The sequence below is a fragment of the Adiantum capillus-veneris genome, chromosome 2 (genome assembly GCF_014529385.1).
Source record: "Adiantum capillus-veneris isolate H3 chromosome 2, ASM1452938v2, whole genome shotgun sequence".
Taxonomy (NCBI): Eukaryota; Viridiplantae; Streptophyta; class Polypodiopsida; order Polypodiales; family Pteridaceae; genus Adiantum; species Adiantum capillus-veneris.
This window is the reverse complement of record NC_140932.1, coordinates 56,998,094-57,015,678: the sequence shown is the minus strand read 5'-3', so window position 1 is coordinate 57,015,678 and position 17,585 is coordinate 56,998,094.

Below are 17,585 nucleotides of genomic sequence, written 5' to 3'. Positions count from 1 at the left end.
TAAGGTCCTCGGGGAATACGTCATCATACTCCCTCAGCCAGTCTGGTCGAAGTGAGGTATCTGATTGGTCCACCTTATTGAGTTTAACTGCATATATTTGCTGACCCTTCCTTAGTCCCTTCAAAAGTCTGCTGGCCTTAACTAGAGTAGCCTTAGGTCTCCCATTTTCCCCCTGAATTAAGGCTTCATTACCCAAGTTATCTGTAAAGGTAAAATTCCCTTGTGCACAATGTATGTGGGCCCTATTTTGCTTTAGCCAGTCCATCCCTAATATTTCATCAAAGAATCCTAAGGGTAGGGTTCGAAATTGGGCAGAAGTTGGGTGTCCCCCTAAATCAAAGTCAATTTTGCCTGCAGAGTGTTGAGATACTACCTCCTTGCCGTTTGCTAACTCGACAACTAGCTTGCTTGACGGATACTTATCTAGCTTAAGCTTCCTCATGCATCTGGGTGAAAGAAATGAAAGAGTACTACCACAATCTATAAGGAAGTTAACTTGTTCACCTCTGAGAGATCCTGGCGTATGAATGACTGCGTATTGCTCGCAACCATTGGGATTGTCAATTGCAGCATGCAGGGTTGTTCTCTCCACTGCTTCGTCACCCACAGTTGGTTGAACTACTGCGGCATTCACTCTGGCGGTAGCTCCACGCCCTCGCCCTCTGTTCATTCTTCCGCGTCCTCCTCTTCCATTAGCTTGGCCACGCCCACGGGTATTCAAGGGTATGGCATTGGCGTTGGTTGCATGAATGTTCCTGGGGCAATTTGATCTGTAGTGTCCATGCTCGCCGCAACCATAGCATCGAACATCAGGGAACTCCATGGTTGTGGTGGTAGCCACAATAGGGCGCTGGTTATAGGTTTGGTTGGCTGGTCTGTTGTCCCAAGCAGTGTTCCTTGCCCTCTTTGACCAATGATTCCTCCTGTTCTGATTAGCCTTTTGTACTTCGAGAGCTAGAGGTTTAGCCCTCAACAAGGCATCCTGTAGCGTTGACGGCCTGAGAGCCTCCAGCCGAGTGTTCAAGGGATCGATTAGTCCTTGACAGAACCTTGCCACCTATTGTTCCAAGGTCATCTTAGGAGCATATCTCCGAAGAGTGACAAACCTTGCATAGTATTCTTCGACCGTTGAATTCAGCTGCCGAAGTGAAAAGAATTCATTCATTCTCAAGGTCCTATAGGCAGGTGGTAAATAACGTCCCATTATTGCAGCTTTGATGTCTTCCCAGGACTGGGAAGATCCCTTAATATCCATGTCCCTGCAATGTTGCTTCCACCATATCTTGGCATCGCCAGTCAGGCGGAACATCGCAAGCATGGTTTGATTTACGGGTTGGGTTCCCACAGCTTCAAAGTAATTGTCCATGGCTTCCATCCATACTTCCGCATCTCTCTCCACATTTTCCCCCTCGCCCTTAAAGATCGGAGGTTGGGCTTGCTTAAGGAGGAGCTTCTTCTCTTGCGCTGCCGAGTACAGAGCAACAGGCGGTACCTACATGGGTTATACAAAATTCTTAATACCATTACTTGAATTTCAAGATAGACACGAGACTTTAATAAAATTCAAAATTCCACTTTATCAAGAGACAGAGATTCAGAGACAAAAAGCACTTTATTGATGGAAATTTATTACAATCGAAACTCCTCAAGGTTTAGAATGACTGGTGACCGCTTATTACAAGGCTTTATGGATTTGCGTATAACATGCGCATAGGAAATGGTATTGACATGATGCACTACTTCATTCGTGTAATAGTTCTTATACACATTCTTGAGGGGATTATAAACTAAGATATCGGGCCGGAGGGCCGGAGTTCCGCTTTCAGTAATCCAAAGGTTTTGACTCGGTTTGCTGGAATCACATTGGTGACCTTCTCCAAGAGCTAGTCGTTGATGGTTTGGTTGGAGTTGCCCGAAACAGCCTGGTCCAATCGTGTGGGCACCAAGTAGAATATCTCTATCACTCTCAACTCTTCTCCCCAACGTATCTTCTTCAAGTCGGTAGCCAGGCATCCTAGCTTCCGAGCGTTGATGTAGTAAACCCCTCCTAGAAATGTCCAATCAAGTTCCCATCCTTTATCAATGCGAGTGGAGTGTGGCGTATAAGCCTTCAACAGTATCTCCATGACATCTTGCCTGAACTAGTAGACAGGGGATCTTCGAGCTTGCTCATAAATAAGCTCAAACACTTGGAACTTCCGATATTCGAGCACGGGGTCTTCCTGCAACACCAATGCAAGGAATTCGGATCAACTACCTATATACTTTCAGTTCCTTTTAAATGTTCAAACAATACGACTTTATTTTCCCAGTCTAATCCTAGGCTCTGATACCAGGTGTGAGGTCCCCACCCCGTCGTATCAAACAACGGATCTGATGGTAAACCTGGTGGCCACTAGATCTATAGCGGAAGCAAACAAAATGGTTCAGGGTTCACTAGCGGACGATCTCTCATCACAAAGTGAGTCGAGTTCGAGCCTACTAGCAACGAGATCTAGCTCCACCTCGCAGGGGAAGCGTACTTAACTATCTAGCGATCCTAAGACCCACCTTCCAAGAGGCGAGAAGCCTCGAGTGCCTTTTTCCCCATGTTTCAGAGGCACGTACTCTCGAGAATTCCCCGCTCTAGGGACAATGAGCGTTACTAATATCGAGTAAGCACTATGGGGACAGAGAGTTCCCGACCAATCGGGACCACCCATCTCGTAGGCATTGGCAACCTGAGCCAATCCCCCACTTTCCACCCCCACACTCACACTTCATCGTGTGACCTAATTACTACCACAAAGGTTGTTCAACATAGATATTCCTTGTTTAATTCCGAATCACATGGTTCGTTAAAACAGTCCTTCAACCAGTATTGCAAACAACACCAAGACAGAATTCTAGTAAAAATTATACTCAAACTTATTCATAAAAATTCCAATGTTCTGGAGGTACAACATCCCCCCTCCAGCGAGAGTTCACTCCTCCCGTTGTCGCCTAGCTGCCCATACAACTAGGTATGTCCACCACATAGAAAGCACGTCATGGACACTCCCACCGCATAGAAAGCAAGACGTGGGTTCCCACCGCATAGAAAGCAAGTCGTGGGTATCCACCGCATAGAAAGCAAGTCGTGGATTCAAGAGCCCTTAACGAGGAACTCTACCCCCTGTGATCAGTAGGGGGGTCAGGACTGATTCAACATTGAAAATAAAATGAACATGCCGAGCTAAATTTTTCCTAGCAGACATTCTTTCCTCTTGCAAACAGCATACCCATCAAACATTACCTTCCTACTTTAGAACTTAATGTATAATGATTTCAATGCCGAGGTTTCCGTCGGATTTCTCCAACATGTTTGGGGATATGAGCATTCCTAACTAGCGTATGCAATGTTAATTTAAACAACTTGAAAAAAATATGGTCTACCTCTTCCACTTCTTCATCGATGGCCCGTGAGATGGCCGGTATTTGCTCGTCCATGGGAGCCTTCCCCTTTCCGTTGACATTGCTCGTTCCTGCTTCGCGATCATGGGCACCACCGAAGCGCGTCCTCTTAACCGGGGCCATTTCTCACTACTTTAAATGATTAGCTTGGAGAAAGAGCTAAGGTTCACAAGCATCATAACAGTCCAATGGGTAGATTAGTGACATCAATTAATCCCTCCTATATGAGAGTCTAGATTTCTTTCATAAGCAATCATTAAGGATGGCACATAATCCTATGGGAACCGGCTCTAAGATAATTATTCGGCTTGCATGATCAAGAATAATTAAGATTTCACTATTAGAATTACCAGAGAATTGGATTAAGTATGATTAAACTATTTCCTAGCAATTAGATGATGCAGATTTACCCTATGCATATGTGTGAGGAAAAACCAATTCTTAGAGACTTAATGACGGATTAATTTCTCCTTAATTACGTCTTAATGCATAAGAAAAAAATGAATTCAATTAAGCTGCAATGTTAATGAGTGATTACAATAGTGATTCTCTTCAATCTGTACAAATACTAGCTTACCGATTAATTACTATGCTATCTAGAGAGAGAAGATTCTGATAATTATGCTCTAATCATTAATCGAGAGTGAAGAATGGCAGATAATTCAGCTATGGGATGATGATTACATAATAGAGTACGAATAAGGAGAATTTAGAGAGTAGTCATAGAGATTTTTGACTAGGAATAAGCATAATAGACAAGGGATTTAGATGGTAGAGAAAAAGATTCACAGATGGCATTAATTAAACTGTCGTTACCGTGATTAAGAGCTGGTAATCTTCTCGATTTTCTGATCTAATTGAGCTTCTTGAGATGAAAATTTGGCAGCACCTCCCTCCTAGCTTCCTCTTCAATAGGTGTGTGATTCGGCAGCACCTCCCTCCTAGCTTCCTCTTCAATAGGTGTGTGATTCGGCAGCACCTCCCCAATGTGTGTGGGTGTGTGTGTATGCACTGTGTGTGTGTGTGTGATCATAAGTGTGTGTGTGTGTGTGTGTGTGTGTGTGTGTGTGTGTGTGTGTGTGTGTGTGTGTGTGTGTGTGTGTGTGTGCAGGTCTTTAAATAGGCTCCTACAGGCTGAAAATCGATCTGGGTGGCTAAATGCATCTGGGAGCTTCTCCAGTTAAGCATGGCAAGTCCAGTTCTCTGCCCACCAAGTGTCAGGTTGGCTTGGTTAACTGGTTCTGAGACTGAGTTGCAGGCTTGGCAGCTTCCCCAAGACTCCCACAAAGCAAGAGGGCGCCCCCTAGCTGCTAAAGCTGATCTGGAGTGGCCTGGGACCTGTTCCCACACAGTCCCGGGCCCCCGGTGCCTCCCCGGACAATTTTTAGGAAATTTGGTTCTAGGCTAAAACGGGTCATACGAATCGGATTTTGATGCCGTAAATTGCCATACGAAGCTCTAACTAAGGCGTACTGGCCCGAGTACCTACCATATTTAGCAGCCCTCGGGGTCCGAAAATGCATTTTTTTCAAATTCGGGGTACGGGTGCAGATTTTCGAGACGGTCAAGACTGGACGGGTCGGGTGACCAAAAACTTACTGTTTTTGGAAATTTTTCACAAAAATTATTTTAATTCACATTTTGAAGCTTTATAACATTCTAAACATCATGGCACTGACAGAATCTGAAAAACTGCTAAAAATAGTAACTTATTCCATTGTATTCATTTCGTGGTACAAGGGTGCTCTTGTGATCGGGTCAGAGACCTTACAGCCTCCCCTCCTTAAGCGTCCCCATCTCCCCTCCTGTCCGCCTGCATTCGTTGTTGCCTGCATACGCCGAGCTTCCCTCTGTCTATTGTGGCAGGTAGTTGCGTTTATTAACACTTGGTGATAATAATCACCTTTGGGATTGCCTGCATCGCGATTATTAGCCTTAATAATCGCAGTTTGAGCCTACCTTATAATCGCATGTGCATGTGGAGAATTAGCGAGTTCTATCTCCTCGATTAAGATCTCCCTTTTGTGAGAGACCGTGAGCTGAGCAGCAAGGCAATGCAATTATTATCTTTGGTGATTATTATCAGAGATTATTATATTTTTGTTAAGGTGATTATTAACCCTTTTGTAACTTGGTGTCGGTGAGGCTTGTCACCGCACCATGGCGAGCTCCTCTAAGCCGTCCTACACCGAAGCAATGTGGCAGGAAAAGAGCAGCCCGATGCTTTGAAGGCTATCGAGCCGACCGGCAACCTTGCAAAACCGGGCGCTGATGATAGAGGTCAAAGCTCCCTTACTAATCTGAGTAAGGAGGAACCGAAACAAAGAAAGACGCGAGTGGAAAAAGACCTAGCGGCAATCCTTTGTGGATTGTCATTGAACAAAAGGTCGCGCGAAGATTCGACGACGCAGGAGGATGCTGCTGAAGTGGCCAAAGGGGATAGAGCTTTCCAAGCACTTAAGAAGGCGCTCCCGCAGCGTGTGGAGGTGGAAGATGTCGTTAAGGTGGTTGTTCCCCTTGCCATTGTGAAAAAACAACTTGCGGAGGTTGAAAATTCCACTCTGGTCTTTGGGTTTATGGGGAGAGTTCCCAATAGAATTGGGCTCTGTAATTGGCTTTGCAGTCCACTGGTTTTGAATCAGCATAGCTCGGTAATGTTCACCCAATATATAGCAAAAGTATTTGTGTCAATTCAGTTCAACGACAGTGCAATGGTTGAGAGGGTTTTGGCAAAAAGCCCATTGTCCTTCAATCGCGCGCCGGTGTGTGTGCTCCCTTGGGACCCTCTATTTGAATCTAGCAAGGCATTCAAGGATCTCTGCCGAGTATGGGTGGAGTTTTTCAACCTCCCAGTATGGCTTAGGAAGAACTTGAAGGACCTCGCAGCATCACTTGGTGATCCATTGTTTGTCCCATCTTCCAGAGCCTCCAGTGCAGCAACAAACAAGGTCTGTTTCTGGTGGGATCTGCGGAAGCCACAGCCAAAGAACTTGGTGGTGAATGTTGGGGCAGGGCTAAAGATCATTGCTCTTAACTTTAACACCTTCTTCGGGGCATGCTTCAAATGCAACAAATTCGGGCATTATGTGAGGGCGTGTCCCGCTGAGGTGCTAAAGCCTACAGATCAGAGAAGCGAATTACAGGCTACCCCACAAGGTGGCACAAATACAGTAGATCCAACAAAGAAGCCTATTGATCTTGGCAAGGCAGAGGGTGGGCAAAATAAAGTCAACTCGGATAAAGATGTGGAGAAACAAGATCATGGCAACCGGGGTAAGGGCAAGGCCACCCAAAGCTACCACTTTTCATCCACTGCTCAGCAAAGAACGGCCACCCCAGTAATGCAGAAGATTGTGATGGCTCCAACTCTTAGGTCAAAAGATGAGGGCTACCAACAAGTATCTCATATTTCATGTAAACGGTTCAAAGCAAAGGCTAGGGCCTTGGGACAAATCAAAGGTCTCCCACCAGATTTCCCAAAGCCTCCTGTCCTATATGACAACATATCCAAAGTTTTGGGGAAAACAAATCAAGAGGACCTTTTCACTTCCAAGCTGGATACCATGTAGGTTCCAATAGAAAAGGAGCCAATGGAAGAGGACAACCTAAATGGGAACTCTAGTGAAGAGTTCCTGGAGGCAGAAGAATTTGTCCCCCTTTCCCAATGATGGATACTCTCTCTATTCAATCTTGGAACGTGAAGGGATTAAAAACCCGGAAGAAGGGCACTCTCTTCTGGGAATAAGTGAAGAGAGATAAGGCAGTCAATTGCTGGGCCATCCAAGAACACCATTTGGAGGCTCGTTTCAAGAGAAAACAGGCTGTAGGAAAAAAACTTATCTTCTATGGAGAAGGAAGCGATGATTTCAGTGGTGTCTTGTTCATTGCTGACAGAGATTTGGAGTCAAAGGTGGTTCTAAACCACCCCTCCGGAAGAGTCCTTGGTGTTAGAATCAGATGGGACAATCAACCTATCACCATAGTAAATTTCTACGGCCCTTGCAACGCAAAGGATAGAGCTAAACTGTGGATGCAGCTTCGGGATACTCCAATCGAAGGGGAGTGGCTGATGGTTTGAGATTTCAATATGGTTGAGTAAAGGAAGGACATAACAGGCTCCGCCAGTCTACTGGCTAGCTTAGAAAAGTCTAAATGGCTGAGTTTATGTGAGAAATGGGCTATGATTGACTTGTGGGAAGTGGGCCCATGGAACAGCATGCCTCGATTCACCTACACAAGCCTTGAGGATGCCCGCACTACCTCCCAGCTCGACAGATGCTACTGCTCTCATCAAGTGACGTTAGAGATGAAGGTAATCTCAACAAAAAACCTCTCCGATCACATGCCATTGCACTTACAACTCAAGAAAGATGGGGGGGTGAAGGCAATCCCTGAGTGGGGAGAAAAAGCTTCTTGTTACAGGGACACACCTATTCAAAGACCCTCTCTTCAAAATCATCACCAAGAAAGCATTGGGAAAGCTCAAGAAAGATGTGGGGATGAATAAACCTAGTGCTTGGAATGTATTGGTTCGGAGTGTAAAAAAAGCCAATGAGGCACATATCAAACATCTCACAGAGGAGGTAGCGCAATTAGCCTCTAGGAAGGCTGTCGGACTGGCTACCGATGATGAGCACAAGCGATGACTTGAAGCTAAATCTCACCTGGCCAACGAACAGCTGGAGGAAATCAAGAAGGCGAGATTGTTGTCTAGGGAAAATTTCCTTCAACCAGATCCTTCTAACCAAGCACATTTTTTTAGAGCTCTGAAAGTGAGGAAAAGTCGAGGCCGAGTGCAAGTGCTTGATGATGAGAAAGGGAATACAATTCAAAACCAAGATGAGATGGTTGCACTTATGCTCAAGTATCTCAGCCAGATTATCGACAGCCAGAGACCCAATCTCAGGAAGCGGAAGAAGCCCGGACATCGTTACTCGGAAGTGTTGAAAAGAAGGTTCCCCAAGAGGAAGCCAACTGCATGGAAAAGGCCTTCTCTGAGGAGGAATGCTCAGCAGCACTAAAAGCTCTTAGCAATGAAAAGTCCCCCGGCTGGGATGGACTAAAGACTAAAGTCTTCAAGGAATTTTGGGATGATCTCAAGGGTCCAGTCACACAGATGGCCAATCAAGCTATTTCCGACGAGTCGTTGGATGCAAGTGTTAAGAGAGGGCTTATCAAGCCCACCCCAAACGGATTTGCTGCTCTCAACTTAAACATTGGTGTCCCATTACGATGATGTCAGTAGCATACAAAATTATTGCCAAGGTGATAGCTCTCAAACTTTCCCCCCTCTTGAGTCGGATCATCTCTCCCCGTCAACACGGGTTCATTAAAGGGAGATCTATATGACAATATCTTGGCAGCAATGGTAGGAATAGAGCATGCATCCTTGTCCAAGAAAGAGTGCATCTTGCTGTAGCTGGACCTCGACAAAGCCTATGATAGGATAGAATGGTCCCATATAGAAGAAGTCATGGGAGCTCTGGGCTTTGGGCCTCGCCTTTGTGCCTCATACGCACACTAGGCGTTGGCAGCCAATTAGAGCTCCTGTTTAATGATAAAATCGTGGGCTCTTTTGAGGATAAAAGATCTATTAAGCAAGGATATCCCTTGGCCCCCTTGCTTTTCGCCATCGGGTCGCCTCCTCTCATTATGATGCTCGAAGCCAGTGCTGCGTGGGGAGAGATTCAAGGTCTGGCATTGCCGGGCAACGACCAGCTACTGGCCAAAATGTTTGCAGATGATTCGCTCCTATTCTTAAAGGTGTGCCCTCAAGTTTTCATGAGAGCTTTGGAGATTGTGCAAACATTTGCCGTGGCCTTGGGATCCAAGTGCAATATAGAGAAGTCAAGACTAATCTCTCTGTCGGAGAATGACTCTTTTGACCTTGCAATCTCGACAAGAGAGATTATCTCAAAAGGGAGTGTATTTAGACACCTAAGAGCCCACATAGGTGGACGTAACCCATAGTCAAAGATTTCAATGGGTCCTTGAAAAAATAAGCACAAAAATGAGGAGATGGGAGTTTGTTCTCCTACCCTTCCAAAGCCGGATTAGAGTGATTAATGCTTTTATGATCCCGTATATTGCTTTCCTCAGTCCCGTGCTCAAGATGGCTAAGTGTAACTGGAAAGAATTCTTAGAACCAATGAAAAGGTTTCTTTGGAAGAACAACACAAAAACCTCCCGGCCATGGCAATGGGCTAGATGGGAGGTAGTTGCTCGCCCGGTAGACCAAGGAGGGCTCAGCATTCTTAACCCTTTATCCCATGCTGAGGCCCTTTGTGCCAAATTTATGGTCTCATTGGCTAAACAAGACCAAGCTTGGGCTATCATGACCAAGGAAATGCTTGATGCAGCAAAACTGGGATCGAAAGGGGGAAAGTGGAAGGGGGTTGTGATGCATGACAAACTTCTTGCCCCGAAGTGGTCTTATCTTAGATCTGGTGGACTCTCAGGGGAGCTGATGAGGAAGTGCAAAAGTGCAGCTGAGGTTTTGGAATGGGGGGAAGTAACCAGATACTTTAAGAACTCCATTTTGCGCTGGTCCCCTTGGCTCTCTAAAATATTGGGACCGCCACAAAGCTCCTATTGGATAGAAATGGCCAGGAATGTGAATAATAAGGGTCTCGTTCGACTGGAGCAATTTTGGGATGGCAATAGGAAGTGTTGGAAAACTGCTGACTCTTTAGCCATCCAATTTCAAATGAATGGCTTTGAGATCTTACTAGTCTACAGGGTGATGAAAGAGCTTGATAAGGTGGTGATGCCAATCTGTGAATCCAACTTTGAATGGGACGCTTGGAGATGGCCTGGGAGCAGCCTCTTTTGGAAACCACACTCTAAAGGCATTTACCATGCATTAATGCACGAGGCTAATTGGTATAGCCCCCTCAACAAATTATGGAAGAGGCATTGGACAGAAAAGCGGTGGGAGGGAGTCATGGAGAACATCTGGAAGCCAAGGTGGCCTGAGTATATAAAGATATTTCTGTGGAAAGTGATGTGGGGTGCTCTGCCAACGGGCGTAAAGATACAAGAAAGAGGCATCGGGTACGATCGTTGCTCAGGGTGCAGAATAGCTAGTGAAGACCTAGCCCACCTTTTCATGGGATGCCAGGCAATCAGGGGCATGGCTGGGAAAATATGCAAGTGGATTCAAAGGACATGGCAAATTAAGTTCTTCAAGAATGATTTGTTCTTTGGTAGTAACAGGTTGGGAAGTCCTGCTCCTCTTGTCTGCACTCAAATAATCAGGTACTACTTCTTGCACCATATTTGGCAAGCAAGGAACCACCGCGTGTTTGAGGGGGATCAACTGTGGCAAGCTTTTGTGAAATCATACAAGAGAGCAGAGTGATGATCCACATGATCAAAGGCAAACAAGCCTCAGAGGACTGGTCTAGAACAATACATAAATCTTGTAATAAGTAAATCCTAGGAGTAGTAGTGGTTTCTCTGCCAAGGAGATAACTTGTAATCCTTTGGCCCTCAAGGCTTAGTCTGAGCACGAGGTTGGTGTATATTTCTAATGTTGTTAATACTATCCACTCACAATTGTGAGTTTTGCCAAAAAAAAAAAACAATACTTGATATAGAATCTAATGCCTTATAATCTTTTGGTGTACATTAGCAAAATCATAATTGTCAACTATTATATGTAGTATGTGAAGTGCTTTGAGCTCCAAGCACTTGTCATAGCTTTGTTGAACTTTTGAGCTCTTTCTTGAAGTTGGAGAGGTTATTTTTTTCCCGATGACTTTTATCACAATAAGAGAAGACTCCATTCAAGGCTTCCCACACTTCAACCGTCTGATTTCTTGTTATGCCATCAATTTCATGGTCCTTCACAACATTATGTAGGGCCTTCTATTGGTTGTATTAGACTTTGGACGCACTCCTATCCAATTTTCCATGGAATCTTGCAATGGTCTTGGCGTTCAACCCACCTATAGAATCCTTTCTAGCAACATTGTTTCCACTATATGACCTCTTGAGGTTTGTCTCAATCACCACATTTCCCCATGATGTTAAATATCAAATAATATCCATTCAATACATTTTATAACGATTTACCTGGCTAGTAAATACTGAAGTTTCTATTCAAACCCCAAGTAAACATGCACAATCTTCTCAATGATTCTACAGAGTGCATGCAATGTGCACGAGTGGATATTTGCAATAGGAATATCTAAAATTGCTTGAAAGTTCAGATCTTTAGAGTGTCTATCTAGGGCTTTATTCCAATTACCAAGATTCAATTCCTTTGATGCATGAGACCCATGCAATAGATACAAGGGCTTTTGGCATTGGCACCCTTTAAAGCATTGTATATACACTAAACATGTGGAATCACTTTAGAGCATGATTGTGATCCACCTCCCATGTTTCCTTGTGTATAGTCTTTTGGTTGACCTAGGGGCCTGAGGTAAACACAAACAAACACTATAGCACCTAAGACATCTAAAGCTACCAACGTGAAGAATAAATGAGTCTTACCTCACTACTTTGATTCTTCTTGATGCAATCTCCACCTCCTTGCTTGAGACTCTTTCTTCAACTTCATTTATCTTTATCTAATCCCATGCCGTATCTTCTTTTTGTTGGTTGTATTCAATAATGATTGAAGGTTATATATCTTCTGCTTGATTTCTTTAGGCTGGTAGTTGAGATAATCCTTGAATTGTTATAGAAAATGGTTTTCCAACTTAAGAATGTCCCTCTCTGTTGCAAGGTTTTGTGTATATCCTAAGAGCCTTTTAATGCAATCTCCTACAAATATCATCAATGAAGACAATTGAAGAATGTGCATAAGTCAATGTGCTCTTTCCCTCTTATCTCATTGCTTGAATGGTAGGAGGGAAGCTTCAAAAAGTCTATTTATTTTTTGAAAGGGAATACTTACATTCCAACTGAACGTAGAGATGATAGATACCTCTCCTAGTATAATTCATAGCTGTAATACCAAGGTCAAAAAGGCGATGGGGTTAGATAAGGTGAAAAGAAATGTGCCTGATAGAATTGAGTGGGGAGAAATTCAAAATTTGGTCCAAAAGAGAAACTCGATGCTTTAGAATTTTTGGGAAAAGAATCTATTTCCAAGATATTTTAAAGAGACTTCATGTGGGTCCCCTAAGAGTAACATCTCGTGAAAAATGGTAAAAAGGTGGAGATTTTTTCCAAATTTCGGGATTTTAATTTTATTTTGCTTACATTTTAAAAATGAAAATATTTTGCTCTCTACCGTTTATTACAAGAAAAATAAACGACCTCAAGCTGCCCTCAATGATTGGAAGGATTTTGGAAAAGCCTTTGTAATAATTGCAGGAAGGAGTCTGACTCTTATGGGGGGAAATGATCGAAAGCTGCCCTTAATGATTGGAAGGCTTTGGAAAAAGCTTTGTGATTCTTGTGGGAAGGAGAATGCTTCCACCAAGGTCTTTTCTATGACGAAGCTACCTAATTTACAAATGAAAGCTCCATCGTGCCACATTTAAATAAGTTCAACATTATATGTAGCCAAGTAAGCATAATACCTTTATAGATTGACTTGGGGTGGTTCTCCCTCTTTACCCAATTTATAAGCGGTCTTTCTCTGTTTATGGGATGCCATTGAGCATGGTTGATGCATTATGTAAAAAATTTGTAATGCTACTTTATTATCAACACATAGTTGTGAGAAAAAAAAAGGACGACATCACAATCATTACTCAATAAAAAACAAGATGTCTTACAAAAATCTAGCAAACTTTTAGGAATGTTTCAACAAACAAGTAGCATGACAGTGAGAAAAAGACAAAGTAAAGACAACCACTTAATCATTGATAGAAGCTGTCACAAAATCATTGGTTTTGGGCCACAGCCATGTAGGTTGGTGAACACTTTTGGTGCTTGCAATCAAAAGATCTATCAAGCAAGGATGCTTTCTAGCCCCATTATTATTTGCCATCATATGACATCCTCTGGTTACCATGCTCGAAGATAGTGATGCAAGGGAGGTCTAGTTGTTGAGTTTGCCTAATCAATTCCTCGCAAAGCTGCTCAGACTCCTCCCTTATCTTCTTGAAAGCTCACCCTTAGATAATGAAGAAGGCACTAGAGATAGTGCAGATGTTTGCATTAGCCTCAAGGTCAAAGTGCAATATTGATAAATCAAGGTTGATCACTTTTAAAAGACAATACATTCCGCACAGCATTACATATGGAAGACATCATGTCTAAAGGAAAGGTTTTTTGACACTTGGGTGCCCCATTGGGAAAGATGCCAATGGGTCTTAGAGAGAGCAAGGTACAAGAGGAACATGGAAGTATGTGATGCTCCCCTTTCCTGAGTCCAATGAAAGTGATTTATTCGTTTTTTGCTCCCTCACATTTACCTTCCCTTGTCTGATCAACAAGATTGCGAATGGCAACTAGAAAGCTCCAAATTTTGACGATGACCAAAGAGCCAACACTTTTAGGAACCACAAACCAAGAATATTTACCTCGCGTAAACAGTCAAGTCCAATCGGTTGTCCCCCCTTGACAAAAGTCGAGCAAGCAATGACAATAATCAACATGGGTGAATCTTGCAAATATAATTTGGAATCCACAGCGGCCACTATGTCAAATTATTTCTACGGAAGGTTTTGGGTGCTCTATTCGCTAGTATTACATTCGTTTCATTATGAGATTCCTCTAGATTCCATTGCTCGTAGGCTTTTCAAGCTTCGCATTCAGAACTCTCTCTAAAAGGTACAGTCAGGACTGGTACACGGGCGACCTGCCAAAGACTCAAAGAGCAACTCTCCTAGCCAACCTACCACTCCTAGTTCGCTGCAACATAACAGCGCACGCATTATAAAAAATTCCAAATGACCCCACAACAGCCAGCTCATCTTTCCTCGACTCCTCTGCCACGATTGCGCCCTCTACAAGTTCATGTGTCCCTCACAACTCTGCCTCGATTGCAGCCTCACAATCTTGCCTCGTGTGTCAAATCATCCGCTACATCGCTTGGCATCAATTTACGAATTTAACACCAGCTGGCACCCCATAGTAACGAGCCAAAGAGGTTTTAGACAAAAAAAACATTAGGTCAAGAAGACGCCGGAGGTGCTAAACAGCCAATGAGAACCCCCTTTTCTTCCTTGACCTACTCATAAGGACTAGAAAATAGATGTGCATCTTATTGAGAACTACAACAAGCTTTTCTTTTTAACATATTTCTTGCCGTTAAGATTGGTTGGAATCAAGTGAAGTAAAAAACATCCTCATCGTTCAAATAAATCTTTGGTTTGAAAGTGAGCTAAATATGAAGGTCGAAAAAATATATCCATTGAACTAATTAGGCCATCCCCAATCTTAGAAAAATAAAAATTCTCCCAAAACATATTCAGTGTACAAGTGCAGGGCGGGTTTAAGAAAATGAAGGGACAAAATTGAAAAGTTTAAAAAAGAAACAAGGTTGAAAGTTAAAAGACCTTTTATGTCGATATAAAAAAAATATCCACCTTTCCCAATTAATACTTTTGAGAATCTACGTTGTTGAGAAGATCTTTTGATGCTGTGCGATTTTTTGAATTAAGATTACCTTTTTAAAAAACAAGCTATTACAAATTTCAAGGTATTATTCATTGAGCATATACACTAGCTTAGTATTTCCACTTTTACATTTCTTAGAAAAACATTTTGTATGTTAAATTTTTAAGCTAGAACTAATCTCAAGATTTAATACAATGATTATTGTACTTATTAAGGGGCTGATGCATTTAAAGGCTCGTTAATTAAATGCATCAATTGTTTGAATATGCATGTTTTTCATATGCACCTGATTATAAGTCTACAAATAAAATCAGGTTGTATGATTGTTGGATATATGCAGAGATGCCAAAATCCGAATATATGCAGGAGGTCCATTACGATTTGACCTTCAGTTGCATTGCCACATCACAAGAGAGATATTATGGCTTGCTAATAAATGACATGACATAAGCTGACAATTTTGGAACAAGAGAATTGAGAGTTCTATTCTAGCCCATCCAATGATCTACAAAAGACAGTTGTCCATCAAACTTAGATGCAAGAAAAATCTATAAAATAAAAAATCCTTCAGAAAAAATCTTCAATGAAAGTTGACATGCCACGAATTTTGATATACAAATTAAACTCAAAAACAATTGAGTTAGGGCAATGTTTGAATACATTTTCTGGAGCATCATCATCCGACTTAAACCTTAGGAGCCATATCACACAGTCCAATGTTTAATCACTTACCTTTCACAAAGATAACTGCTGAAATTCTTGTAATTGTACTGACTAAAGGTTTAAAAGGGTATGACCTATGCTCCAGCATTTGCACTACGTGCGATTCGTGTATGCCAGCTGGTATATCATCTGTTATCTACCTTAGTACACATTCGTGACAGGTCGTGTAATCACTACGCAGACTTCATAATCACTCAAACTCAATATGTGATTATTTCTTGAGGAACCTCAAGAACCATGAGGTCTATATCTCCCACAAGCTGTCATCGCTTACAGCATCTGCTCTGCAAGCTCAATTGAAGAATTGAAGTACCCACTTTTAATCGCTCAAATGCAGTGCGATCGACGACCTCTTCCCTGCAAACTCAGACAAACAATCATGGGGCATCACAAGGAAAATTCAACCTCGACACCTTGCTACCGGTCAACATATTATAATTAAGACTCGCAATAAATACCAACTCTCTGATTGAATACCTTACAAAGGCTTTCATTCATTAAAAACCACACACTATTATCTCAAAATCCAACACACCTAAACCGCTGATTTCATACATTACCCTGCCACATATCCAGAAGATCTGAACCTCAGAACATAAAAGAGAGATGATGCAATCAGCTTGGCATTTTGTAGCCATCAGAATTAGCATGGTTATATTATGCACATCCTCGGTAGAGATCTTCTCTTCATCTTTACACAGGTCCCTCCATAGTTGCTTGAAAGAAAAGCCGATGGCAAGGGCGCTGCTCAGCACTTTGTGACGGAAATTTCTCTAACCAAAGCCACCCCCTAAGAGGTAGCTCAGAGTGAGCTGGGATCATCCGAATCATCCTTGCAGCGCCCCGCCATAGCCAGACTAATCAAGCTAGCTAGACCAAATTAAGGCTTTCCTGTACAAGAAAGCCAGATACGTAACTCTTTTGAGGGTAAGCCTGCCTCAAGCATCATCGGACAAGGGCCTAGCATGGCAGGCAGTCGTCACCGCAGCCTCCTGGGGGAAAGCACGCGCATGCTCGATGAGGCGTTCACGCAGAAAGGGAAGGGAGCGCCAAGCAAGTACAGCGGCGCATCGTTCTCTCGCTGTGCCTGCGCCCATGATGCCTGCGCTGCCCTCCTTCGGCGACTGCTCAGATAAGATCAAGTAATTGATTGTAACGGATGGGCGATCCGCACTATATAGAGTGGAAAGTTGTAACCCTAAATTTGACTCTCTCTCTCTCTCTCACTCTCAAGGTTTTGCTTTCCAAAGCTATTTTGGACTGCCACTCTCTCTCTCTCTCTCTCTCTCTCTCTCTCACACACACACACACACACACAAAAGAAGGCACATGTCGAATCAAAGCAAAACGTAATTTGTGCACATATATGGTGACAAATGGAACGTATCCAAGGGTGTATCTGTGAAGATGAATCTAATGGTCAGGAACCAAACAGCGACAATATCTAGCGATCCAAAACTAGGAGAGGGATGTGACAAAGCATGGTGCAGCAATTGTTTTCAAGGCTCATTCCCCGAAAACAAACCGGGTATTATGAGCTTCATAAGCAATGCCTTACTCTGCATCTCCGGATCAATAATCCCCAATCCTCCCTCCTCTTTAGGCAAAATGATTGTGTCCCAATGGACTCGTGGGCAAGTGTCAATAGAGCCATCGAGGCCACCCCACAAGAAGTTGTGTACAAGGTGCCTCCAACGTGCCATGATGCCAGAGTGATGATTCATGCAGGAGGTGGTGAACCAAGATGTTGCAAGAAGCTATTGGTGATTGATAAATCTACAATTAATGTCATATAAATGGTGAATATAGCATGCAAAATGATTTAAAAGCTAATAATGTCATGAATGTGCATGCTGTCCAAATCATCCTTTGCTAAACACTAGGGCCCATAACACCTAGTGTGCATG